Source organism: Palaemon carinicauda, chromosome 22 (assembly GCF_036898095.1).
Source record: "Palaemon carinicauda isolate YSFRI2023 chromosome 22, ASM3689809v2, whole genome shotgun sequence".
NCBI lineage: Eukaryota > Metazoa > Arthropoda > Malacostraca > Decapoda > Palaemonidae > Palaemon > Palaemon carinicauda.
Window position 1 is genome coordinate 30,210,567 of NC_090746.1, and position 27,314 is coordinate 30,237,880.

General features: G+C 34.5%; 1 protein-coding gene and 2 non-coding genes across 12 annotated transcripts in view; 2 read left to right on the plus strand and 1 right to left on the minus strand.

Annotated features, from left to right (window-relative positions):
- LOC137616392 (defense protein l(2)34Fc-like) overlaps window positions 1-27,314 on the plus strand; it is a 1,552,671-nt gene that overhangs the window by 812,439 nt on the left and 712,918 nt on the right. Inside the window, exon 1 of one of the 10 annotated variants that reach the window (XR_011039419.1) lies at window positions 27,063-27,077. The exons of the other annotated variants lie outside the window; for them this stretch is intronic. The gene's annotated coding sequence lies outside the window, so the exon portion shown is untranslated. Of the gene's footprint in view, window positions 1-27,062; window positions 27,078-27,314 lie in introns of those variants that run through there. 10 annotated transcript variants of the gene reach the window in all.
- Window positions 9,268-9,338, plus strand: TRNAG-GCC (transfer RNA glycine (anticodon GCC)). Its single transcript has one exon. It is a non-coding gene; the product is annotated as a tRNA-Gly (tRNA).
- Window positions 9,548-9,618, minus strand: TRNAG-GCC (transfer RNA glycine (anticodon GCC)). The gene has a single exon. It is a non-coding gene; the product is annotated as a tRNA-Gly (tRNA).

Below are 27,314 nucleotides of genomic sequence, written 5' to 3' on the forward strand. Positions count from 1 at the left end.
AGTCTCGTGTACTAGATGCTAATCTTTAGCAATTAACCTCATGTGTCTACGCGAATGTTTTATTAACCATGTCGGATATACAGTATGTAAACACTCACACACACGTATAAGTACACAATATTGTTGAAGTTGTATTAACCAGGACATTCATCCATGATTCAGCTGTTAAAGTATTAATGTTAAAGTGATTGTTGTGTTTTCCTCCAATTATATCAGTCACTTGATCCACATTACCCCCTCTTCGTCTCAGCCAGCACTGTTACTCCCCAATTAGTCTAGCCATCTGTCTTACTCTTTTAATCAAGTTCCTTCTACATACGACTTCAGTTGTGTACTAGATATTGGTATGTCCTTTGATATTTACTTTTCTTTTATCCAGAATTACTATCATACTTCTAAGTAAATGAAGAAAATGCAGGGATGTTCTCCATGGAAGCAAAGAGACAAAGTCAACTAGAAAGGAAATGGAAAATTCCTAAACATTTCCCTTAGACTTTGTCATAAAGAACAGTCCTATTTGGATTCAGACTATTTGGCAGGCTCAGATATATTGTCATCAGTTTGCTTTTTCTTAAAACGTGTATTTCTAAAGGCATTAAGACGGGGAAAATATTGATTTTCAGTATTTCATTTGCAGCTAACCCTTTAAGCGCCGACCCTTCACCAAATAATTTTGCACTCAACGCCCCAAGCCTTTTTTGGGGACATTTAAATTAACTCATCATAGTACCAAAAATATTAGAGATAGTATGTTACAACATTTATATTTTATAAGCGAATCAATTTCTTTTTCATTAGTATATAATTTTACATATTCTGTACAATTTCCATACGCACAAATGATAAAATTAAAGAAAAAGCTTGGAATAATGGGACCGGACGTAGAGTACTTCCAGTGACGCCAAAAGGGTTAAGGGTACGTTTTCTCATGTGATGTCTGAGGAAATTCTTTCATATTTCAAGAAGGGAACAGTTGTTTAAGCGATGTATTGGTTACAAGTTTTGATTGTCATGGAAAATTCTATTGACTAACTAGACTCTACATTGATTTGTTTCTTAATCATTATACTGTTATTAATCATTCAGTGTGATAACTAATTTTGAGGTATAAAGTATATTAGAATTGTTATCATTTCTTGTGTATGATATATTTTTCATAACTTTAATTAAGACACACTCTTCATCTCTTCATTAAGCTCTCTTTTTTGTTGGTAAATTTAATACTTATAAAGAAAATCCTGGATATTTGAATAAGCAACTAAATTCCAATTAGCTTACTTTTCCACACCCTCTTGGAAGCTTGGGCTTTTCTTCCTTACAGTATTGTCTACGTTGGCTGGCATTTTATTTCATAAATAGATGGAAAGAGTGGTAACCAAAGCCAAACATTCGTGTCACGTTAATCTTTTCCCCATTACAGGTCCCAAAAGTTCTTCTCTTTCTATTCAACTTTCGTTGCGTGATTCCCTATTGGATTAACATCTGTTATCCTAGGAAAGGTTCTATGAAGTTTTGCTGCTTGACGTACATCAGAGGACTCGAGTGAAACGAAAAAACGTTAGTAATATCAATAGTCTTGTCAGTCTTTTTTATCATTCATAATCAAATTTTATATTTTCAAAAGAATTTTAAATAAGTACTAATACTTTTCGCATATAGATATGTACATACTGTATATATATATATATAGATAGATAGATAGATAGATAGTCACCGTATAGTGTCTAGCGATATTAATGTCATACTGGTTTCAAGTAAAAATTAAGATTGGGCGGTTTCCCTTTGCCTTTATTTAAATGGATCTTATATATATCACAATACGCAATGAAGGCATGTTGGGGCTAGCCCCTTTTTATTAATGTTCTCGGGCCTCACTCCCTGCTCTAACTTCTACAAGGCCTAGCTAAATTCGGGTTACCCCTTACAGCAAGTGGGTGTTCAGAATACTTGGCTGATTGGTGAACTATGATTTTTGGACACACCCCATAAGGAATGATTGAATACAAAACTGGGCCTAAGGCATGTGAGCTTGGGTAAGGGTGTCCTTGATAAGTAGAACTTATCTCATGATGTATGAGGCCATTAACTATCTACGTTTAGACTTATCTTTCTCACAATGGTCTGAACATCTGTTTTCTATCACGGGTTGTTTGATATTATATAATGGCTTTTGGGTATCTGGTATTGGGGACTGCCCTTGGCTCTGACTTATGGCTTTGGTTACCGCTTTCCTTTCTTGCCTGCCTCTCAAACTTTCAAACCACAATCATAAAACTACGATGATGTTTTAAAGCTGATGTATCTCTCATAACAAATGTGTGTGTGTGTGTATATATATATATATATATATATATATATATATATATATATATATATATATATATATATATACACATACACATACATACATAGTTATACACACGTAGACTTTTGTATACACCTTTCTTAAATGACGGTTAAATGTTTAGATAGATATTTACACACACAAACGTGCACACAGATTCAACCCTTCCCACCACTCCCCCTTTCCTAACTACACCCACTGGTTTGGCAATTTGTGGGAGATTGTGGTTTTTGAGTGTACCTCTAGGGGGTACCAATGTCTCCAGGGTATGCCTACTCCCTTTCCTCCCTGCCGTTCTATGTAACAGGAAAGATATATATATATATATATATATATATATATATATATATATATATATATATATATATATATATATACCCAGACACTTGCTCTATATTACTAAGCATTTCCCCTCATTAGGAAAGAACTTAGACATTATCAGGAACAATAGTCACGGCCACCTTCATACCCTAACAGCTGAATCGTAGATGAACCACCTGTGCAGGGAAACTCACACAAATTAGATACTTCAAACACCCACAGAGATGGCTTTATAGCAGTGCATTGAATCTATATGCACATTGTACTATTTACTAATACGTTGCACACACGTTTTGGCTTACTTGACATGAGGCTTGCCCTTTCCAGTATGCCTTGCACTATTTTCTAACCCCTTTCATAACTAACTCTCCTCGTACCTCTTTTGAATTACACAATCTTTTTCATTCTTTCGTTCCTTCGATATGACCAAATCAGCTCAAAATATTCTTATCCATTGTTTCGCGTATTTAACCTTATACCGTTACATCTACTGTACATATCTCACCTTGTGAGTACTTTTTACACCACATGAACTATGCAAGCAATTGATCTCAAATGCTTAGACCCTATTTTTCTCCTAAACATTTAGCATCCTCTCTTCACAACTTTAAATGAGAGTTATCAACAATACCTACAGTCTTTCCCTTTCTGAGTTCCACGGATACTTAGGTTTCCAGCTGATCTTTTGCAATACTACCGTTATTGCTTCACGTTTTATGCGACTTTTGTCTTTCTTCATCTTACCATCATCTGTTATATTTACTCCTTGATAATACGTTCTTCATTTTTCTATCGTCCATGTCAATTTTCACTACTCCATTTTACATTTACTCCCGTTAAGTTACTTTTATCAGATCTACTCTCAGTTTGCTCATTTTGCAAACCAATGCAGATTCTGTTACCAGCTTTTGCCCTATTTCTTCTCTGTTTGCAATCACTATTGTATCATGTTCAAACATCAACTATTCCACAATTTATTCCCCACTGATATTCTTATCACACAACTCTGAACCACTTCGATCCACCTTATTAAAACCATCTGTAGATTCAAACCAATTTTAATACCTCTTTTACATCAAACCATGCTCTTCCTAGTCTGCAGATGCACTTTGCTTCATTTTCAATCACCGTCAGTAACCTAAAATAATCTACCATACATTCTTATCATCCTCCACATTGCCTCTCATTGGATTTTATTAAATAATTTTCTTAGTACATATATGTCACTTACAGCGTTTTCCTGTAATTTAATCCTTTGAGTAACAGCCCCTCACCAAATTATTTAGCAATCAAGCGCGAAGCCTGTTTTTTTTTTTTTTTACGCAGCTCATATTAGCATATATTATAGATGAATACTTTTGATCTGTATTGATATATAATGCTCATATATGTACATAATTAAAGAAAGAAAAAAAAACTGATAATTACTGGACGTAAAATATGTCCAACAGCGCCAAAGGAAGTGTAAAAATCATAAGTAAAATACGTTCAATAGCGCTCCAATGGTTAATGCAGCATAATAAAGGCATGATCCATGTCCCTCTTCATTGCCTAAAATTCTGCTGTTCTTTCGCTATTAGTCCTACCTCACCTACCTTACTTTTTCATTCAAAATATTACTAAACACCATTCCTGGTGTACTAAGAAATATTATGCCCTCCTCACCTTACTGTCTCCTTTGCTACTCCTATGTAGCTGAACAATTATATATATATATATATATATATATATATATATATACATATATATATATATATATACAGTATATACAGTATATATATATATATATATATATATATATATATATATATATATATACACACACACACACACGAGGTCCATTCAAAAAGTATCCAACCTTGGTCCATAAAGAAAATAAAATTGTACATTTGAAATTTGTTAATTCAATCACCTTCAAAGTACTCCCCTTGGGAATGCACACACTTTTCCCACCGGTGCTACCACCGCTGGTAACATCTCTGGAATGTGGACATTGGGATGCTGTAAAGCTCTGCTGTCATTTTTCTCATAATTTCCTCTCTTGACTCAAAACGCATCCCTTACAGGGTTGTTTTCAGTTTAGGGAACAGCCAGAAGTCACAAGGTGCCATGTCTGGAGAGTAGGGAGGATGCCGAACAAATGGAGCGTTGTTTTTGGCCAGATAAGCTTGGATTAAGTGGGCAGAATGAGCAGGTGCATTGTCATGGTGCAGTTGCCAGTTTCGCGCCGCCCACGTTTCCGGTAGTTTTCGTCGTACAGCATCTCGAAGGTGTCGCATAACCTGCAGATAATACTTATTATTAATTGTTTGTCCTGCTGGTGCGTATTCATGATGCACAATACCATTGGAGTCAAAAAAACAAATCAACATTACCTTGACATTGCTGCGAACCTGTCATGCTTTTTTGGGTCTTGGTGATGTCTGATGCTTACATTGTGATGACTGAAATTTAGTTTCCTGGTCATATCCGTACGCCCATGTCTCATCACCAGTGATGATAGTCTTCATGAAGTCAGAGTCACTGTTAGCACAGTCAAGCAGGTCTTGTGCAATTTCCAGGTGGAGTTGTTTCTGGTGTTTCACCAGCAATTTGGGAACGAATTTAGCAGACACTTGTCGCATGGCCAAATCTTCCGTTAAAATTGTTTGAACTGATCCTGTGCGTATTCCTACTTCTTCGGTGATTTCGTTGATGGTTATACGACAGTCGTCCTCCACTATTCAACGAACATTTTCAATGAATTCTTCGTTTCTGCTGGTGGATGGCCTGCCTGACCGGGGCTTGCTCTCAACTGAGGTTTGTCCTTGCTTGAAGCGATTATACCACTCCTTTATCTGTGTTATTCCCATGTCTTCATCGCCAAAGGCTTGCTGAATCTTCTGGATAGTTTGCACTTGTGTATCACCAAGCTTGTAGCAGAACTTAATACAGTAGCGCTGCTCGATGCGCTCCGACATGTTGTGTAAGGACGATAATCCAACGAGCTTGTGCTGGACGTCTGCACTCTAGCCCTCACAGGCGGTACTGCCACACACTAGAGCTTTTAAAATTTACACTCTTGCACAGTAAGAGTGTTGTCAACTCCCACAAAATTTGCTGATTGGTGAATTATTTGTCCTTTTATGAACCAAGGTCGGATACTTTTTGAATGGACCTCGTGTATATATATACATATATATATATATATATATATATATATATATATATATATATATATGTATTTATTTATTTATATATATATATACAGTATATATATATATATATATATATATATATATATATCTGTGTGTGTATATAGATGTTATTGATCTCAAATGTGCATATAACAAATGCCTAACTAGAAAAACAACCGATGACATGAAGAATTAAAGACCATGTATCAAGAGCACCTACTAAGAAAGCTCACCAACAGCATGTCAACCCCATGCTCATGTTGCTGTTTTCATCCATATCTTGTATGCACTTTTACTACTCTATAACATTAGGGCCCATCTTTCCCAGTGCATCTTTTGCTACTTCTATACAATCTTATTTGTCCTTTCTCTCCTCCTACCACATAGCATTTTAAAATGATACATTCTTTACAATCAATTGCCATCCATTCTCTCAAAATAGCAAAAGCAAAATAAAACCTGCTTGTACACTAGTCTCACTACATCTGCTAATCAAATAACATCAGATGGAAATGAACTCGTCAGTATTCCTAAAAAGTATGTTTTTGATAAAATAATAAAGACACACAACAGTAATGAGAAAAAAGGGAGCCAATTGTACAACAAATTCAAGAGATATCGGATCAAATCATGCAGCTGTAGCGTGTGGTTACCCATGAAAAAATAAGGAATTTATCTATGTAAGAATGCACACAAGAATGTGAAGACTAAAGTGTCAGAGACCATTGTCCAGTTGAAGGCAGATCGTACACTTTTTACAAGGACTCTAATTGCATTGAGAAGCCGCACTGGCATAGATATACATGAATACCATAGTATGAATTCACTGCAGTGCCTCTGTCAATGTTTAACTTTGATGGAAGGATTATTCTTCCCACAAACTAAGAGCAATCTAATGAACAATCTGGAAGAGCAACACTCCCTGTACCATAAAGATGTGACGGAGACTCCTTAAAAGGGCATTGCAGATGAACAATGTGTGCCAGAGCAGACTAGTTCTAGATTATTTACTGTCGTTTTACTGGATAGAATGGCAGAGGTACCTAAACTGAAAAAAACATCACATTTGAAGACATGTGGCATGTCTATATCTGATGTTTTACAACAGATTGAATCCACTTTGCTGAAATAGGGTGAAACTCACTTAGTCTTTAAGACTTACCTTGAAAATTCAGTTAAGAACCACTTGTGAATGAAAAGAGCTGGAAACAATGCCTATTGAGGTCAGAATAACAGATAGCACTAATATTACAAACATTACCATGAACACCCTTCTGTCAATTCTAAAACAAAAGATGAGTTAACAGAATATATCTCTGATAAAACCCTATTTTTTGTAAAGACAACGAAAAGAAACCTGGTAGCTAGTTGGAGACCTGAAGCAAGATCACCGGGCAGAAAGGGTGTGGCAAATCTGCAAAGTGCCCATGAGGAGGCTGATACAAAAATGATACTTCACTTCCTTTATGCCTCACACCATGGTTCTATTACCTTCCATAATACTGTATTTACCTGACACTGATGCAATTGTACCTTCAGTCTAGTGGTCAAAATTGTTCCCATTTGATATGATGTTATTGAGAGGTGTTAGACTAAAGAGAAGAATGCTTGATGTCAATAGTGTGCATTCTTCCTTCAGCTCGGAAAAAAAGTGCAGGTGTTATTAGGCCTTCGTGCTCTATCAGGTTGTGATGTAACTAGATGTTTGGCAAGGAAAGGAAAAGTATCTTTCTGGAAAGCATTCATGATTTCTGATTCAGATGTTTTAGTTTCTTTAGGAAGACTTGAGTGCCAAAAGAATTTATAAAGTTGATTGAGAAGTTCACTTGCCAGGTCTACCAGGTATTAGAGTTGAAACGTGCGGATAAACTACACCCAAATTTGCCGGTCCTATCACATTCTAGGTGTGAGATGATAGAGCACAATAATTACATCCCTGTTAATTGTCTCCTTCCTTCCTTGTGCCCCCGAATCAGTCATGTTGCAAGTGAGATGTGTTAAAGGGACAATGTTCTGTACAATGAAGTGTAGAAACCAGTCATTGAGATGTAAAGAACTGGTAGGTGTGGTGGCGATAAGGAAATGTACAAGAACGGTGACAGTGAAATGATGATTATCTGTGTTATGCAGATGATGAGCTTTAAATCATTGATATTTTCTTTATATTCATTGAATTTGTTTTAGTTTCTTATGCAGTACATATCGGTGTTCACTGGAAATCCTTAAGATTAATATTTCAATAATTTAGAGTAAATGTTTATGGTTCTTGTTTTTGATGTGATATAAAAGATATGTTTTGTTCCCTGTATATATTAAGCAAACGAATTTCATATGTTATCTTGGGACTTAGTATTGATGGAAATGAAAAAATATATGATGGTTATGTATTATGGGAAACTGAAATAACTGCCTATATCTTGTAAAGTATGAAAGATAAAAGATACATATTCAATATTTTTTATTTGTTTTTGTATGTAGAACGAATAAGTATTAATTATTGAGGAAAATATTTGCAAATCTCAGCGGTGGCCATCTTGGATCAGTGACGTCACACAGGCCTTCTGCCTTAAATTGAATGAAAACACCTGTTAGTGAGAGGTTGTAGACTGTATTAGCAATGTATTCCAGGCAGTCATTCCTTCCCTTCATTCAAAATCCCACGGAATTCTATATTGCTGCACTTAAATCTGGATTATACCTTACAAACAGCTATTCGCGTGTAATCATATTAATTCTTAGTTTCTATTTTTATTCTACTACCTCTATACCTTCCTTGCGTCCTTGTCTTTGATAGTAACTTCCACTAGCATTTCCTAAAGTACACTAATCTTTCCCACTACTGAGTTATTTAGTTGTTATTCTCTTTTATCTCATGCACGAAAAAAACTGTCAAGATAATTCTACCTCCATTGACCCAGGTTTGCATTCACCATAAACCTTTTCACTTAAATTACATCTTTAATATTAAGATCCATTTATTTCTGTAACCTTTCGCTCTGCATTTATTTCCCTGTAGAAAAGCTTCTCACATTTATTTTATTACTCGTCATTCTATTTTAACTACACATGACCTTACCATTGATCTTTTAGTCAATAGATTAGATTAGGGTATTGCATTTTAAATTAAATCTTTTCTTCATCACAGTAATCATATACTCATCTCACAACTTGATAACTGCCCTCACATCACCCTGTGCCCCAATGACCGCACTGTGCCTCTCTCTCTCTCTCTCTCTCTCTCTCTCTCTCTCTCTCTCTCTCTCTCTCTCTCTCTCTCTCTCTCGGCTATAAATTTATTTGGTTGTCATATACCAAAATATTGACTTACTGAACGTCTCGGAACTAAGCTTATAAGACGAACGTTGTAGTTGTAGAGTTGCCAGCCTTAGGTGTGAAAGATAGATCCTTAACTTGTGCTGGTTGTAGGCATCGGTGGTTCAGTGGTAGAATTCTCGCCTGCCACGCGGGAGGCCCGGGTTCGATTCCCGGCCGATGCATTAACATTTTACCGGAGGTGAGTGTCATAACATCATTTCATATATTCTTTGCCAGACTTATTATAACACTACAGTTTTGTGTATGCGGAAAATGCATCTCTCTTATAAGAGAGATACAAGGTTTTCCTGCCGTACAGTTTCCGCATGCACAAAGCTGTAGTGTTATAAATAGAATTTGCGATGTTACCGTGAAATATCTATAAAATTTATGCATCGGCCGGGAATCGAACCCGGGCCTCCCGCGTGGCAGGCGAGAATTCTACCACTGAACCACCGATGCCTAATCACAGTGGTAATATATATATATATATATATATATATATATATATATATATATATATATATATATATTATTAATTGCTCAGCTACAACCCTAGTTGGAAAAGCAGAATGATATAAGCCCAGGGGCTCCAACAGGGGAAATAACCTAGCGAGAAAAGGAAACAAGGAAAGATAAAATATTTGAAAAACAGTAACATTAAAATAAATATCTCGTATATAAACTATAAAAACTTTAACAAAACAAGAAGAAGAGAAATATGACAGAATAGCGTGCCCGAGTGTACCCTCTAGCAAGAGAACTCTAACCCAAGACAGTGGAAGACCATGGTAGTACAGAGGCTATGGCACTACCCAAGACTAGAGAACAATGGTTTGATTTTAGAATGTCTTTCTCCTAGAAGATCTGCTTTCCATAACTAAATAGTCCCTTCTGCCCTTACCAAGAGGAAAGTGGCCCCCTGAACACACACACACACACACACACACACACACACATATATATATATATATATATATATATATATATATGTGTGTGTGTGTGTGTGTGTGTGTGTTTCTTCTTTAAAAAGCCTATAAAAGAAGAGAAAATGAATCACTATATTTCAACCAATTGGCCCTCATCTCGGTGGAAAGTGAGAGAAGTTATCAGATTATTTATTAAAAGGGAAGAGATTAATCAGGCCCAATGAGTCAAGCTCGACTCCTACAGAGCTAGCCCGACTAAATTTGGGAGATAATGCTTACATTAAAGCTACAAATAAAATATAAAGTAGATATGTAGAAAATATAGAATAAACAAATTTTTATATAAAAGCTAATTAGGATTCAAGATAAATGTATAGAAGTTATAGGATAAAAATATTATGTATATAAAAGTCCATGGTAAATAGAAATTTAAATTGATTTATAAAACCTATATATCTAAAAAAGTTAAAATCATAAATACAGAAATTTTCGTAGTCTGATAAAATGTCCGTGAAACTTTTCCTGCCAGAACATAAATACCTCTCTCTATCAAAATTATTACAATTTCTAAAAGTATTTATGTATACTTAAAAAAGTATCACACCCACTGAACCTGGGAAATGCTTCATGAGTCACATTAAAAATCCATGAGTCAATTTAGTATGACATGTATGCAACCTTGCTAAAACTACATCACTTCTTCTTTCTTTTTGCATTGAGGATTCCCATCGATGAACAGTTGGCTTTATTTCCTTCAATTTATTAATGTCAGTTTCATTACTCCACTACCGAGTTTGTCATTTTGCTGCTGTGAATTTTTTTATGATGGTTACATCCGGGTAGTTTAATATCTAGTTTTGGTAAATAGGCAGTTTATGTATTTGAATGGAAGAGTTGATTTTACATTAATCTAAAAAGGATTTGTTTGGTTCGGTGAAACAGTATCCCGATTTAATTACTAACAGATCCATTCTGGTTTTTCTAATCTTGACCGGATTAGAGGTTGACATTTTGACCTATACTCGGTCAAACTTTCTAAGATCGACGGGGTGGGGCCATCCAGGTAGAAAATACAAAATTGTCAGATCTACGGGTAAGAACTAATCCTTCTTGGGAATATTTTCTTAAAACCTTGGGGGAGTCGAGGGAAAAGGTTGCCTTCTTAAATACACCTCTTTAACTTAATGCCTTATTTTCATTCCCGATTCCATCTACTTCTTATCTTATCTATGTAATATTCACATATATTTCTCTTTTATCAGCCTTTGTATTAATGGTTAAACTAAATACTGCAGAAGAATATATTGGTATTATATGTAGTATCTTTTAATACACTTAATTTTTTAAGTAAAACAAATTTTTTATTTATTTATTTAATTGTCATCAATACATAAATCAACTTTCATCAAAGCCTATGCACATACATATACAAAACTTGTATATATCATTTACTTATAAAGTATAAGTACCATTTATTAGTAAACCTTGCTTATAATAACAGACACATACAAATTCCTTGGGAAAAAATCATTGGTTTCCGGGAGTCACTTGGGTTGTCCATTCTCATCATAGTAGGTAATCAAGAGCGTGTGGCCTTTAATGACATTGACTGCGACCTTTTGAATCTACATTTTTCAGTAATGAAACTTAGATTTTACCCATTAATGAATGATGTAAGATGTATTCAAAATATCTTTTAAAAACAAAACACTACATTTCAAGAACTGAAACCTATTTCACTAGACTCCATAACGCGAATATGATTACTACAACATAAAATTGGCTATCTTTACCGGCTACACCACAGTGATCTCAGAAAGTTGAGTAGGGTATAGGATGGTTATATGGCGGTTGATTCAGAAGGGTATTGTCATTTATGTCTGCTTTCCATTGTTACTCGGATAAAATCATGTTATTTGTTGGGTTTATGATGGCTGAACCAATTTATCAGGCAACACATAAGAATTGTAGACAATTTCTGTGTTTCTGTTATTGCCAACGGCAAGGGAAGAAAGTGATTCTCTATTTATACTGAAATATCTTTAAATATAATTGGGTTGAAAAGGGAGGCATTTATACCATTTGATTGCGGTACTATATTTTTTTCTGCTGTCTTTGTAGTATAAAAATTATCATGCTGGTTATCCAATTAGTAAGCGTAACGATTACCAAATGTCTGTATAGAACTTAATACACATTCTGACATGAATTGTTGACTTACAATATTGCTGTAATCGTCATTGTTGTAATTACTAGTGTACTCTTGTGGAACCAAAGGTTGTTTTAAAAAAATTCTAAAACTTCAATGCCAGTTTCCGCGGGATAGTTTTCTATTGTGGGAAGTTAGGACCTGTCCAAGTGATATGAAAATTAATATGTACAATAAATGAAAATTAATATGTACAATATATGAAAATTAATATGTACAATATATGAAAATTAATATGTACAATATATGAAAATTAATATGTACAACTTATGAAAATCAATATGTACAATTATTAATAACATACCAATATAACGAGAAATAACCACCAAAAGAGTAAAAAGATAACTTGATGCAGAAATGCAAGAAGGAGAGATAATACGGTCAAGTATAACTTTGAATGAAACGAACCCTAAGCCAAGACGAGGCTATGGTACGATTGTAATGAACCCCAGATTTGAGGACGTTGTTGTACGACCGCGAAGTGCCGTATCTCTGGGAAGGAACCCAAAACAGAGACAGACCTTTGAAGGCCATTGTAGGGAGGTTATAGTCATAGCCCAGCCAACCGAATGTGAAATCCAAGGGGACACTTTACAATAGCGCTGTGATGTAATGTGATCGGAGTTGTATATATATATATATATATATATATATATATATATATATATATATATATATATATATATATATTCTTTTTTAATAAACAGCCTTTTTCTTCTTCTTGGGAGAAAAGGTTTCATTTGCCACGTGACACTAATTTAAGGTACCCGAGTTCTTCATTAAAGAAACTGATATACGATTTGATCCGTTTCATTTTTCATTTATCAAATTATCTTTCTTCGTGATATCCTTTTATACTATTCCTTACAGCCTTCTCTATTGACATATGAAAATGGACACTTTTATGGGTAAACTTATTGTTTTACCTCATGACTTCATGTTATATTCTGTTTGTATTATAAACTTGAAGTGAAGTATTTTTTTTTTTATCTGGTAAAAGAACTAAAACAAGTCTTTTGCCGTCTGTTCAATTATCTACTAATTTGGAGGTAAAAGGTTGATTGTAATGAAAAAGGTATATTTTCACTTTATCTTTGTGTCCAGGATAAGCAGCCACCTTCAAATAGTTCAGAGACAAGAAACAGGCCAACTCGTTTTATAATGATTGACGCCTATCTTTGTCTCCTTGAACGACGACCAGTCTCATAATGGCTTGCATTCAGACGTCTTACGAAACTTTGAATCTTACAGGATTGAGAAAGTTGGATTGCAGGAGAAATGTACCTTGCGTACCCATGACAACGAGTTACAGGACGCGTAATAAAACCCAATCATTAACGTTGTTTGCGGCATTCAATTCAGTCACGCACCTGTGTTGCATAACTCGAGCATTATCCAGGGATAGATTGGGTTGTCGATGAAGGGAGCTCGTGTTTTGACTCACATGGCTGGAGTCACGTGTGGTAAGACTTGCTATGGGGAGGGGCCTGGTCGGTGATGTCATTCGGCCTAGATAGGGATATGGGGCGGAGTCAAGTGTGACGTCACTGTCTCCAAAATTCGATCTGATCCCAATAGCAGGTCCGTTTCATAATTTCATTTCGCATTACGGATTGATTATGTTATCGACTTTTGCCAATAACCTGCTGGATTGATAACGGTACCAGCTGACGTAAGTGCCATTTCGTAAAACTTATTTCGTGTTATGAAATAGCCTGGGCTAACTAGGTTTACAGGAGAAAAAAAGTCTGCTAGACGTTATTTTCTATGTAAGGAAGATATTGCTTGACTTGCTTCTTATGATACATCATGTCTCTCAATTATTTGTTACTTGTGTAGTACAAAACGAGAAAATAATGGACATGTAAAATACGTTGAATAAACATATTTCGAACATTTCCGAATGGCAGAGTCTAGCAACAATGCTCGTTAGGTATTGACCATACAGACACCTTGTTGCATAACAACCCGTTTACAACACCGCAGTCGTCTTCTTTTCCCATGCTCCTTTGCAAACGTTCTGTAACGATGACGACATCGTTATGAGGATCATTGTTACTAATAGCGAACAGCAATGCAACTTTTGGCAGCGTCCTCCCCACTGGGAAACGCCCTGGTTATTTCATACTTATTTTTTGAGTGATCATTGTAGTCATAGCAATATTAGTGATGATTTTTGTAGTAAGGATTCAGATCGGTAATAAGAATAGTTGGTATTCAGCAAACTAATATATAAGAGAATTGTATAAAATGCATTGTTTTTCTTTAAATGAAATTTGTAAATTCAATATAATATGCATTTCTTTGTTACAAAATCCTTTTCGTGTAATTCTACTCTGCGTCGCCCCTCGCGCAGAAGGGAAAGTAAAATGGGAAGCTTCTTAAAAATCTTCCCTTTTCAATTATTTCCACTTATTTAATGTGGTCTATTCCTAGAAGACACTTAATAATAGATTTGATTTAATGTCCTATCTTTGTACGAATTTTCATTTTTTTTTCTTTTTTCAAAATAAACTTCTTTGGAAAAATTAAAATTTGTCGTACATGATAACTACAATTATGTCCTTTCTTATTGAAATTTGTGATTTTTTCTTAAGAATACCAGATTTTTTTTTTCTTTTGTCGTAAGCATTGGTATCAAATCATGATATTACTTTGGAACTCTTCGCAATTTACCAAACCAATGCACATGTGGGATCTAATAAGATTTAGCAAATAGGACACCATGTCTGTTATACAGACTTGTATATCATAGCCTGAATGAACCTGACTTATATGAACGCGGTTAACACTACTACACAGCAACAGAAATAGGAATGTTTCTTCACATTACAAAAGCATTGCAAGCGCACTACGTATGTGAAACCCAGCTCCCATCGTCTTTCCAAAACCCCTTAGCGCTATTGTTTCTGAACAAAGTCTGGACGATCACGTAGTTTACTTTTAAGGATATTACGTTTGAGAGGGAAAAATTAAAACCATTTTAGTTAGCTTTGTTTTCATATGTTTATTGATTAAACGTATATCAGATTTTTTGAACATTTTCGTACAACCACATAAATGCCTTCTTGTCCATTTGACTTTTGAACTCGTCTTTAAGCATTATGTTTGTTTCCTATTGTTACAATATTGTAATTACTAGCAAAGGACTGCCAGATTTAAATAGAGCATCTAGTAAAGGTCAGTTACACTTCGTAATAACGAGGCCAAGACAGGGAGCACAGATCGTGTTAAAAAATTCATCCTTGTGATACTCGGTTTGTGACGATCCCAACTACATATTTCAGATATTTATTTAGGTATTGATTTATTCATTGTTACGGCTAGTATTACTACTCCTACTACCACTCATGTACCCATATCATGAAAAATTGCCCTATTGAAGAAAGGTCAAGTTGCTAAGTTCTAACGCAAGAAACATTACATATCGCCAGGAATATCTTAATTAGGTACATCCGCTCCGTAGCCTATACATTTATAGGAGTTATTATTAAAACCTGGTGGAATGGAAATTATTTTGTAGGGTCTTCAGTTATTGTCATCATTGTATTGATGAAATCACGCGCTGAGTATGATATGAAAGAATTTTGAGAAATCGTTCACATTCGTCATCAATTAGTGAACAATAGTGATACATTAATTTTTCACCATTGAATACCTTATTGATAAAATAGAAAATTTTCCTCCTTTTTTATAATTCTGTTCTTACTCCCAGATAAAAGCTAAATTTAAAAGTCAGTTATTTTTGACGTTTAATGACATATGTGCGTGCCTTCTCGAACTGCATACTTAGAATTAAGAATATATGAAGAGTGCTCTTCTGCAATGTCTTAGACTAACAGCTAAGATGGGAAATAACACTTAAACATATAAATTCTTTCACTGAAATGTTTTACAAGGAGGAAATGTAAAGTGTATTTTTTTTTTTTTTTTTGCATATCCGTTATATATGGATTGTCCAAATTGTATACATGAATGAAAGAAGTTGAATAGTGTCCCTCCCATATGGTATCAACGCCCTTCTCTCTCTCTCTCTCTCTCTCTCTCTCTCTCTCTCTCTCTCTCTCTCTCTCTCTCTCTCTCTCTCTCTATTAAAATATTTTCATGTCCGTTTGTTGCTTACCAGTCAGTTATAGAGGGTGTGAATTTGTACACTGGAATATCACCTAAGTGAGTCATTCATGCAATTAATGATGCACATTATTATAGTGTCACTTCCGATATCGGATTTAGTGACATCGTGATATGAAAAGATCATTTACCTTATTCTAAAAACTTGAAAGGTTTGCACTTTCATTGCAACAGAATTTTCATACTGAGTACTTGAAATGAAGGGAGAGAGAGAGAGAGAGAGAGAGAGAGAGAGAGAGAGAGAGAGAGAGAGAGAGAGAGAGAGAGAGAGAGAGAGAGAGAGAGAGAGAGATATATGTATATACTTATAAATTAATTTTAACAGCCCTAAAAAAGCTGGATGGCTATCACACCCAAACACAAGTCAAGTATGCATACATAGACCCAAATTTATCCATTCATTCAACTAACTATTTGATTTTAAAATCGTGACAGTGCTACAATAGCAAACTGTGCAATGAATTTTATATAAAAATGTTATCAGTGAGTTATAAAGATATCAATATCAACATGATATCTGGTAAATTGATGTCCAAGAATACTTCTTAGAGCCCAGTCGAATGGAGATGGAAGAGGGGCTGGAGTTGAAAGCATACTCAGTATTTCATAGCTTTTCATTTCTTCGATGAAACGTACACAATATCTAACGAGAGAAAAGTGGACACACGGATACTAGTTAAAATGAATCATAATCTATAAAAGTTGCTGTACTAAATACTGCAAACTCACTTTTTACAAAGTTACATATCTTTAGAACCTATGATGCAAATCATATAGCCCATATCTTTTTTTATAAGGGAATTATTTAATCACAGAGTTGAGAACATTATATTATTCTAAAGAAGAATGACCTTGGTAGTTAAAACCCCTATTATTATTATTATTATATACAGTATATAAAGGGAGTGAATGTATTTATAGGTGAGTATGGTTAGTATGATTAATGACATATCTTTGGTTTATACGAAATCTCCCCTATAATATATGAATAGACAACGTCTCAGCGGCGTCCAAAAATCGAAGACAGCTTTTCCTCAGACAGATTGTCCTGCAGATAGTTTTCAGGATAACAACAGAAATACATTTACTTTTCTCCATTTATTGTTTGGTGTCGACACGTGTTTCGGATCACTTCGCGAACCTTCTTCAGAACTACATTAAGTTTTGGATCTACACTTCAATATAAAGGTTATGGTGGTGATAATTTATTTGATGAAGAATATTTAGAAATACGGAAAAATTCAACGTAATTGATAAATGAAAACTTTAGAATCTTTGAAATATAATTACGAAATTTAAGATCATTTTTTAAATACATAAAGGATTTTTCAAAAGGCTTCACATAATTTCATAAAGTTTCGGATTCCATCTTTTGTGGAATGATCTTCCTAATCGGGTTGTTGAATCACTAGAACTTCTAAAGTTCAAATTTGCAGCAAATGTTTTTATGTTGAACAGGCTTACATAAGTCCTTTTATAGTTTATAAATCAAATATCTGTTTTAATGTTGTTAATGTTTTTAGAATATTTTATTTTAATTTTCATTACTTCTTATATCGTTTATTTATTCCCTTATTTCCTTTCCTCACTTGGCTATAAGCATCTTGCTTTTTCAACTAGGGTTGTAGCTTAGCAAGTAATAATAATAATAATAATAATAATGATAATAATAATAATAATCCGGACTGACGTCGGTTCCTCAGGAACGCCATAACCTTTGTATTAAAGTTTAGTTCCAAAAACTCAATGTAGTCCTGAAAAAGGGTCTCGAAGTGATCCAACACACGCGTCGACACCAAACAATAAATGGAAAAAAGTAAACGTATTTCTGCTGTTATCTTGAAAACTATCTGCAAGACGATCTGTCCGAGAAGCTGTCTTCGATTTTTATTCATTATAAATATATACTGTATATATATACATATATATATATATATATATATATATATATATATATATATATATATATATATATATACATATACATTCGGTCACTAAAGTCTTCCCGTCCCTCGGATGGGGGGGTGGGGGGGACAGAGGGAGTAGTCATACCAGGTGAGAGGGGTGTACATATGCCTGCTTATAAATAGCTTTACAATTATATTTAAATCTATAATAATACATAGGCAAAACAATAGAAAATAACTCTTAACCATTTCTGGTATGGCGGAAGCCTGGGAAAGAATGACGTCACCCCTTTCCAACTTCATGTCATTTAAGGCCGTATCCTTTGTCTTTTACATTCATCAAAAATAGAAAATACAGTTTACATTTCATCGTCCCTGGAGTGAATTCAATTCAGACGGCATTTTCCTATTTACATTTTTTTTTCTTAAAAAATCCATATGCTCATAAACTTTTTTCACTGTATTTTTATTATCCTAAGGTGCCCCTCTTCATGTTCTTTATTTTTTATGAGTGTTAGAGCATATTGAATTTATACATTTCTGTTATTGTAATTTATTTCACTGTTATTGTTTCTCGGTTCTTTTACCTAAATGGAAAATTTCATTTATTTAAAAATGAATTCTACAATCAAGTTTATTTTTTATTTTTAATTCTCTCTAGCTCTTGTCATGTAGACACCCTGACCTAAATTAGGTTCAAGTCAAGTGAACGAAATCAAAGGGGAGTAGAGCTGGTATTTTTCCCTCAACAGAATATTTCCTATCTATTTGAAAATTCCGGAAGTAGTTTTCAAGTCATATTTATACTGAAGAGTCTTTCTACACTCGAATGCCTTCTAGTGTAACAGTTTTGAGACTGCTTTTCGCTTGATTTATACATAAATGTCATTTTTTAGCTTAGCAATTTTCAGTGTCTGGTGGGAAATATAAAGAGGCTCTCTCTGATTTCGTAAGTGGTATATTATTTTTTTCTTAGCTTATTTCAATGCTTTGTTATAGTTTATCAACAGAAATATGACTATATACATATAGCCACGGCTCCACAAGTTGATCATACTGTGTATGAGTAATTCTTTTTTTTTTTCTTCAGTTCATAATTTTCCTTGTGCTCATACGTAACTCTAGGAAACATTTGGATTCTTCAGCTCTTATACGTATAATGATTTTACAAAGAGAAACTCGTGCGCTGATGACTAAGTTGGCAAACAAGAAAAGGATACGTAGCTGTTTCATCATCGTTATGAGCAACGCACAGCTACAGGACTAGGCCAAAAAAAAAAAAAACTATTTCTTTGCTTGTACAGTATAAATCATTAATTAATCGTAAAAAAAATATATATATAATTTTTGATGTGCGCGTAAGTGATTTCTATGCCCAGATTAATCTCATATTTTAAGGATGTTAAGAATCAATGGCAAAAAAAGGGAGATCTTATTGATTGTAATAATTACAGAGGCATCACACTTACGTCAGTTGTCATGAAAATATATAGAATGCTTCATTCTAAAGAGACTTGAGAGGAAGATTGACGGAAAGCTGAAAGATGAAAAAGCAGGATTTCGAAAAGTTAGTTGTACTGACTAAATTTTAATTTTGATACATGTTATACAGAAATGTGTAGAATATAGAAATCCAGTTTTAATGGCATTTGTGGACTACGAAAAAGCCTTTGATAGTGTGCACCGGCTAATTTTGGGGAGAGTCCTGCCGTATTATGGAGTACCTCTTAAATATGTAAATTTGATTAAGTCTGTTCATGAGCATAGCAAGTGCAAAGTTACTATTGATGGAATTCTATCAAATGAATTTACAGTGAAAATTGGAGTACTCCAAGGGAATGTATTGTCACCTATGTTGTTTAGCCTCCTCATGGATTTTGTAATGCATAGAACAGTTGGTAATGGCGGAGAAGGATTGGACCGGATTGGTAACAAGAAATTAGAGGACCTAGAGTATACTGATGATGCTGTCTTTATTAGCAAAACGCCACAGGACTTGCAAAGCTTGCTTGCCAGAATGCATGAAATATTACATAAGGTTGTGCTTGACCAAGATAAATAGAAGAAAGACAGAGATAATGAGAACGGAATATGCAATGGAAGATGAAATATCATTGGGAGGAGAAAGGATTAATGAAGTGGAATCATTTAAATATTTAAGAACTATGATCTCTATTTTAGGGTCTTTAAAATTGGAGTTTAATGAAAGATTGAAAAAATAAATCAGACTATGGCTTGGTTAAGTCAAATTTGGAAATCAAATCGCCTGAAATTACATCGGTGTCACTGAATGGACACGAGTCGTGTATGACAATGAAACAGTATCCAACAGATTTTGTAGATTTGAGAACAAAGTCCTCGGAAGAATATTAGGAATTAAATGGCAGGACAGGATTAGAAATGAAGCTATAAGAGAGATTACTTGAGTGCCATATGTGGATGAGATTATGATGAGGGGTAGATGGAGATGGTTTGGGCATGCTCTTTGCACTCCCCAAGAGAGATTAGTTCAACAAACTTTCAACTGGGATCCACAAGGCACTAGAAGAGTTGGAAGACCCAGGCCTATATGGTTGAGGAATATGAAGTATGAAGTAGGAGATGATCAATGGCGAAGTGTTGATTTAAAAACTCAAGATAGAGACGACTGGCGAAATCTAACTGAGGCCGTTTGGATCAATGGGCGTAGGAAGAGATGATGATGATGATGATAAGAATTAATATCTTAAATAGTTTCTGATTTTGGAAAGACAATAAGTGATTTCTGACATAAAATGAAATTTCCTCTTCCGAATGGCTGTGATAGTCTGTTTGAAGCATAATCTCGTCTTTTTGAACGATAGTTCTTCAGTTTAAAAATATAATGAAACACTGGTTTAAAATTTGTTAATGACTCATGATTTTCCCATATATATATATATATATATATATATATATATATATATATATATATATATATATATATATATATATATATATATATATACGTTTACGAAATTAGGCCGGCTGTTTTTGTATCAATAATAAGACCATTTGTTTTCAGTTAAACTGATGCCATGAATATTGAGTAGCATAGGATGCTTACATCATGTTCGGATCTCTATTAAAGGTCAGAGGTCAGGAGAGCTTCATTGGCTAGCGAAGTAGGTATGTTAAACGTAGATGAAAAGTTAAGAAATTATAGTATATAATGAAGATGACGGAAAATGTTTAATTTTATATTTTACTATTTTAAATCATTTCATTCTCAACCGTGTATTAATTTATATGTTCTTGGTTTCCATATTTATGTTAATTGCCTTCAAAATCTATCCATGGAATCAGTGTTCTGTATGTGTCTACAGTATTTAAGCAGTGGTCCTGAACATCTGGGCAGTGTAGATTTTCACACTTCCAATCTGTTTCGATGTTTTCCCCCAAATCTATTTCTGTCACTCTCCCCTGTCCATGTTGAGCCGAGCAATGTTCATGGTTGTACAGTCTATCATTTTGATTTGTCTAATGCTCCTAATGAAGTGTTTAAAACATATCTACTCCAAGGTAAGATGAATGCACCCTGTACACGATACAGTAGTGGATTACGTAATTTCCAGAGCAATTTTCATTTACACATAAGATTAGATGAGCATTGTGCTAATTCATTTAATTTACGTTTCAGTTGAATAAGGCTCTTAGGACCTTTATCATATAGGACTTATGTAAACAAAGCTGCCACAATAGTTGCATTTCAGTCCTTATTATATAACCATATCAAGGTTAATTGCTATAGTCCTTTTAATTGTAAATATTGCCATTACTGTACTCGTTACTATACAGCATGTCTTTTTGAAAGCTGAAAAGCACTACTGAACTTAAAGCTTAGCGAAGATGCTATGATCAGGAAAATAAAGAAATTGTAGTCCCTAATGTCAATTGAACCAAAAACTAGTTTTTAATGCTAAAATAAGCACAAAACTAGTGAAACATAATGACTCTATAACTAAAGCAAGGCCTTATCATAACATTATTAACGAATAAAGATTATCTGAATATAATTTAATTATTCTGGGTATCAGAAATCTAGTAATAACCACTATTATAAAAAATTAATTACCCTCTAAATATACAGTAACGATGTAACCCCATCTAGGAAAGTTATTGGCAGTGATGCATCTAGATAGCTTTGACATCATAATTATTCCTTGAAACTGGAATATGACAGTGGGGATTTTCTTAAAAATAGGAAAATGTTAAAAGAGTAAAGGCAACTTAGTCTTTAAGCACGACTAAGTAATGCTCCGTTTCACGTTAAGTAGGAAGATACGAAATTTGAAGCTACGGTTCTAAACATCTTTGCCATATGCAATTTATAAAAAGAAAAACAAAGGACAAAGTAGTTTACTGAAGAGGGCATTAATCAAAGTGAATTTGGTCATGACCAAAGAAATTCAACTGGTAGAGGAACTGTGGAAAACATTAATTGTATAAAGAAGTGAGTGCGAGGTTAATAAAAAGCATTTCACTATTTTTCATCTTGCTTAGTGGATATTGCAATTTGATCTTTTCTGTTTAGATGCATGCACGTTATTAACTAAAAGATTAACGGACTGATTACAAACGACGTAGCAGCCTAAATACTTAACGATTCATCATCATCATCACCTCCTCCTACGCCTATTGACGCAAAGGGCCTTGGTTAGATTTTGCTAGTCGTCTCTATCTTGTGTATTTAAATCAATAGTTCTCTATTCATCATCTCCTACTTCACGCTGCATAGTTCTCCGCCTTTTATTCCTGGGACTTCCGACTCTTCTAGTGCCTTGTGGAGCCCAGTTTGGTGAACTAATCTCTCTTGGGGAGTGCGAAGAGCATGCCCAAACTACCACCACTCACCCCATACCATGATCTCATCCACATTTGGCACTCGAGTAATCCTTCGTATAGTTTTATTTCTAATCCTGCCCTGCCATTTAACTCCCAACATTCTTCTGAGGACTTTTTCTCAAATCTGCAAAATTTGTTGAATATTGTTTTATTGTCATATCACGACTCATGTCCATACAGTAACACCAATCTCACTAAACTGATATATAGCCTGATTTTTATATGTAATGTCAGACGATTTGATTTCTAAAATTTACGCAACCTAGCTATTGTATGATTTGCTTTTTTCAATGTTTCGTTAAACTCAAATTCTAAAGGTCCTGTATTACAGATCATAGTTCCTAAATATTTAAATGATCCCTCCTCATTAATCCTTTCTCCTTCCAATAATATTTCATCTTCCATTGCATATTCCGTTCTCATTATCCCCGTCTTTCGTCTATTTATCTTGAGCCCAACCTCATGTGATATTTCATGCATTCTGGTAAGCAAGCTTTGCAAGTCTAGTGGTGTTTTGTGGCATGCTCTAGACCAGCAAATTTCCTGTTACCCATCGAGTCCAATCCTTCTCCACCATCCCCAACTTTTCTATGCATTACAAAATCCATCAGGGGGATAAACAACATAGGTGACAACACATTCCCTTGGAGTACTCCGCTGTTCACTGGAAATTCATTTGATATGACTCCATTAACATTAACTTTGCAGTGGCTATTCTCATGAACAGACTTAATCAAATTCAAATATTTAAGAGGAATTCCATAATATTGCAGGACTCTCCACAAAATTGGCCGGTGCACACTATCAAAGGTTTTTTCATAGTCCACAAATCCCATCAAAAATGAGCACAAATGGCATCATAAGTGAATTTCTATATTCTACGCATTGCTGTACCACGTCTTAAAATGAAAATTTAGTTGATACAACTTCTACCCTTTCGAAATCTTGTTCATCTATCAGCTTTTCGTCAACATTTCTCTCTAGTCTCTTAAGAACGAGCATACTATATATTTTCATGACAACTGACGTAAGTGTGATGCCTTTGTAATTATTGCAATCAGTCAGTCTTTTTTTTTTTTTTTTTTTTTTTTTTTGCCTAGCTTCCATTCATCATGTTTTACCCCTTCACGCCTCATTCTAAAAAGTAATCTTGTAAGTATTCTGGGAGTCACTTCATTATCGTCTAATATCATATCAGCAGTTATTCCATCATATCCAGGGGCTTTCATTTTCTTTAGTTTTGTTACCATGGCTTAGACTTCAAACACACTGAATTCATTCATGGGCACATCAAGGTCTCCCTCACCTTCAGGTTTATCAATCAAATTATTCCCTTCATATCTCCTATTTGTGACCTCATTAAAGTGTTCCATCCAACATTGCCTTTCTTCATGAACTACAAGGTGGAATCTATTTCCCTGGCGTATGTTATAATGGTAGATAATATAACAGTGAGCACACGAGGAGAATTAATTGCATACTCGATTAATAGATATTTTGAAATTTAGCAGTTATGGTATTGTATGTGTCGTAAATATGCCATTTCAAGACACTGATGATTACAGAAAAATCGAAAGGAAAATTACATGGTATTTCTTATCAATCTGAGTGGGGATACCTTAACGTACTGAAAGGGTCTGTGTATCGCTATGATCACCAAAGTTGTACTAGTCAGGACCCTTACTAGATTGGTTTGCTGTGGGCGATCAGACAAAAGATTCCCACCATCACTAATCCGCAGGTGGCCAGCGTGATGGCGTGATGATGAAAACTGGACAAACCCTAGACATGAATCAAGACATGTCTGAGGCTTTTACATTAAAGTGGACTAGAAACGATTGCATTTGTTGTTGTTTGCTGATATATATATATATATATATATATATATATATATATATATATATATATGTGTGTGTGTGTGTGTGTGTGTCTGTGTCTGTGTCTGCTTCTGTGTGTATGTTTGTGTGTGTAAAGTTTTATTAGTATTTCAATCATATTTCGTGTACTTTGCTCATTATCTGCTATCCCCTGAATATTGCATGGACGTGATAGTTAATAGAATTATCCGTACACTTTTAGATGCAAGATTCGGAAGTGTTTTAAGCAAGACGTACTAAATAGGTCTTGGTTTTAACGCTTAATAAAAAGTCAAAAACTTGTGGACGTTTTTCTATGACCTTTTGTGCGGATATGGCCTGGCAATAAGATGTCCAAGGTTCTTTGTTTTTAACTGACAGTAAAATTTTAGTTTATGATTTTCGTGTTAGGATAATATTCAGTGAATCGCAAAAAACGTTTTTCGTCTTTTGGCCGACGTTCGATCTCGCACTTTTAGTTTGGAAAGAGCTTAAATGTCTATTAGCTTGTTCACTACAAATACAGTATTGTTTTATACCTTTGTTTCTTTTTGTTTGTCGTCGTCATCAGATAGGAAGCATAGTAATCTTTTCTAAGAAGTTTTAGTATACTGTGTATTTATGTAATTAGCTGTGTTAATGTTTCAATTTGGCTATTCAAGTGTGAACTTAGTTATTCGTTTTTTTTTTTTTTTTTTTTTTTTTTTTTTTTTTTTTTTTTTTTTTTTTTTTCTCTCCACTCACATGTCGCCATTATATCTAGTGGAGACATGCTATACTATGACTTGGCTAATCATGTGTATTCCGTAAGATTATTTCTCCCTGTATGAATGACGATGATAACGACATTATTTTTATAAAATGAGATAACATTTACAACACGTTTGTGTGGATGGATGGTGTATGTGCATATCTAGAAATATTCTAATAAGTGCAGGTAGGTTATTTTCTTTACGCGCTTATAAAAATAAAGCAACCAAACAATGACAAGAAAAAATGTATTACAAGTACTCTAAGCCAGGATTTCCACGCAGCGTTCAGGATGTAACATTCAGTCAGTACAGGGAATCCCTAACGACTAGCCCCCAAAATAGATAGTCTAGGTTGCAAGCTTTTAGATAGCTTGATTTAGAGGGCTAGGTACGATGTACTTTTAACTAATGAAATAGTTTTGCATATATTCATTTAAAGCTTATTTACATCGTGAAATCTTGATACAGACTACCTCTCCTGTTTCAAGGAATATTCCATAAATTTATTTCAAGTGAAGATACAATTACTGATAAACTAACGGTCTTTTCCGTCCTTTCTTTTTTAATATTTTCGTCCAGTAGGCATATTTGGTAAAATCACAACTCGTATTGACTGGGCATTGATGTCCATAAGTCGTTTTGAATTAAACTAGTTTGGCCAGCGAGCAAGAGAGTCGTTCGTGTTTATTTCACTAGTAAATTTGGAGTTTGTGTTTGCAGTCGTATAGATAAAAGTCTGTTATTTCCTAGTTCTATGGGTTTCCTTTTCTCCAGTAGGTTATTTCCTTGAAAAGCTGATCCCCAGACATTTATGCATTTGTATTTTGAATATACAACTGAAACATGTTCCCCGCGTCGCCGGTGACCGTAGTGGCTATGACGCCACATTACGTGCACAAATCCTCCAATTAATGAATGCCGTGAATTACTGAAATATGATTAAACTGTAAAATGATTTTCCTCTACAGAGCACTTCCTAGTTCCTAGGAAGTATTTCAAAATGAAAATGTTTGAGGAAGGAACGAGAACTAACGTCATTTTGAGAGACGATCCAGTCTCCCTTTCAGCAAATGACGTCAGCTAATCTTGACGCTTGACAAGACGACGTCACTACTTGCAACCAATAAAGCGCCCATTTACAAAGACGTTTGCCGAGCGATGACGTCCCGGGGATTGACTTGGCTTATTCCTTCCCAGCAACTGCGTAGCCATTTTAAGTGGTTAGTTCCTTCACCTTCCGCAGACGTCAGCAATAATTAAGCGCTTTTCCGTAGGTAATTTGAAATCTCTTTATGTTTTACATTGATTTCTGGGAGTTAAAAGATACAGAGACGTTTAGATTGTAAATACATGTTTTTATTTTGCATTATAACGGTTGTTTTGATTTTATATTACATAGTTTAAAACTTTGTTTCTGAATTTTAAATTTTCAAATAGATTTATAGCTATGGTTTATTCATGATTGCTAATATTAAAAGTCTGCAAGGCCTAGTCTATAACATTACCGAAAT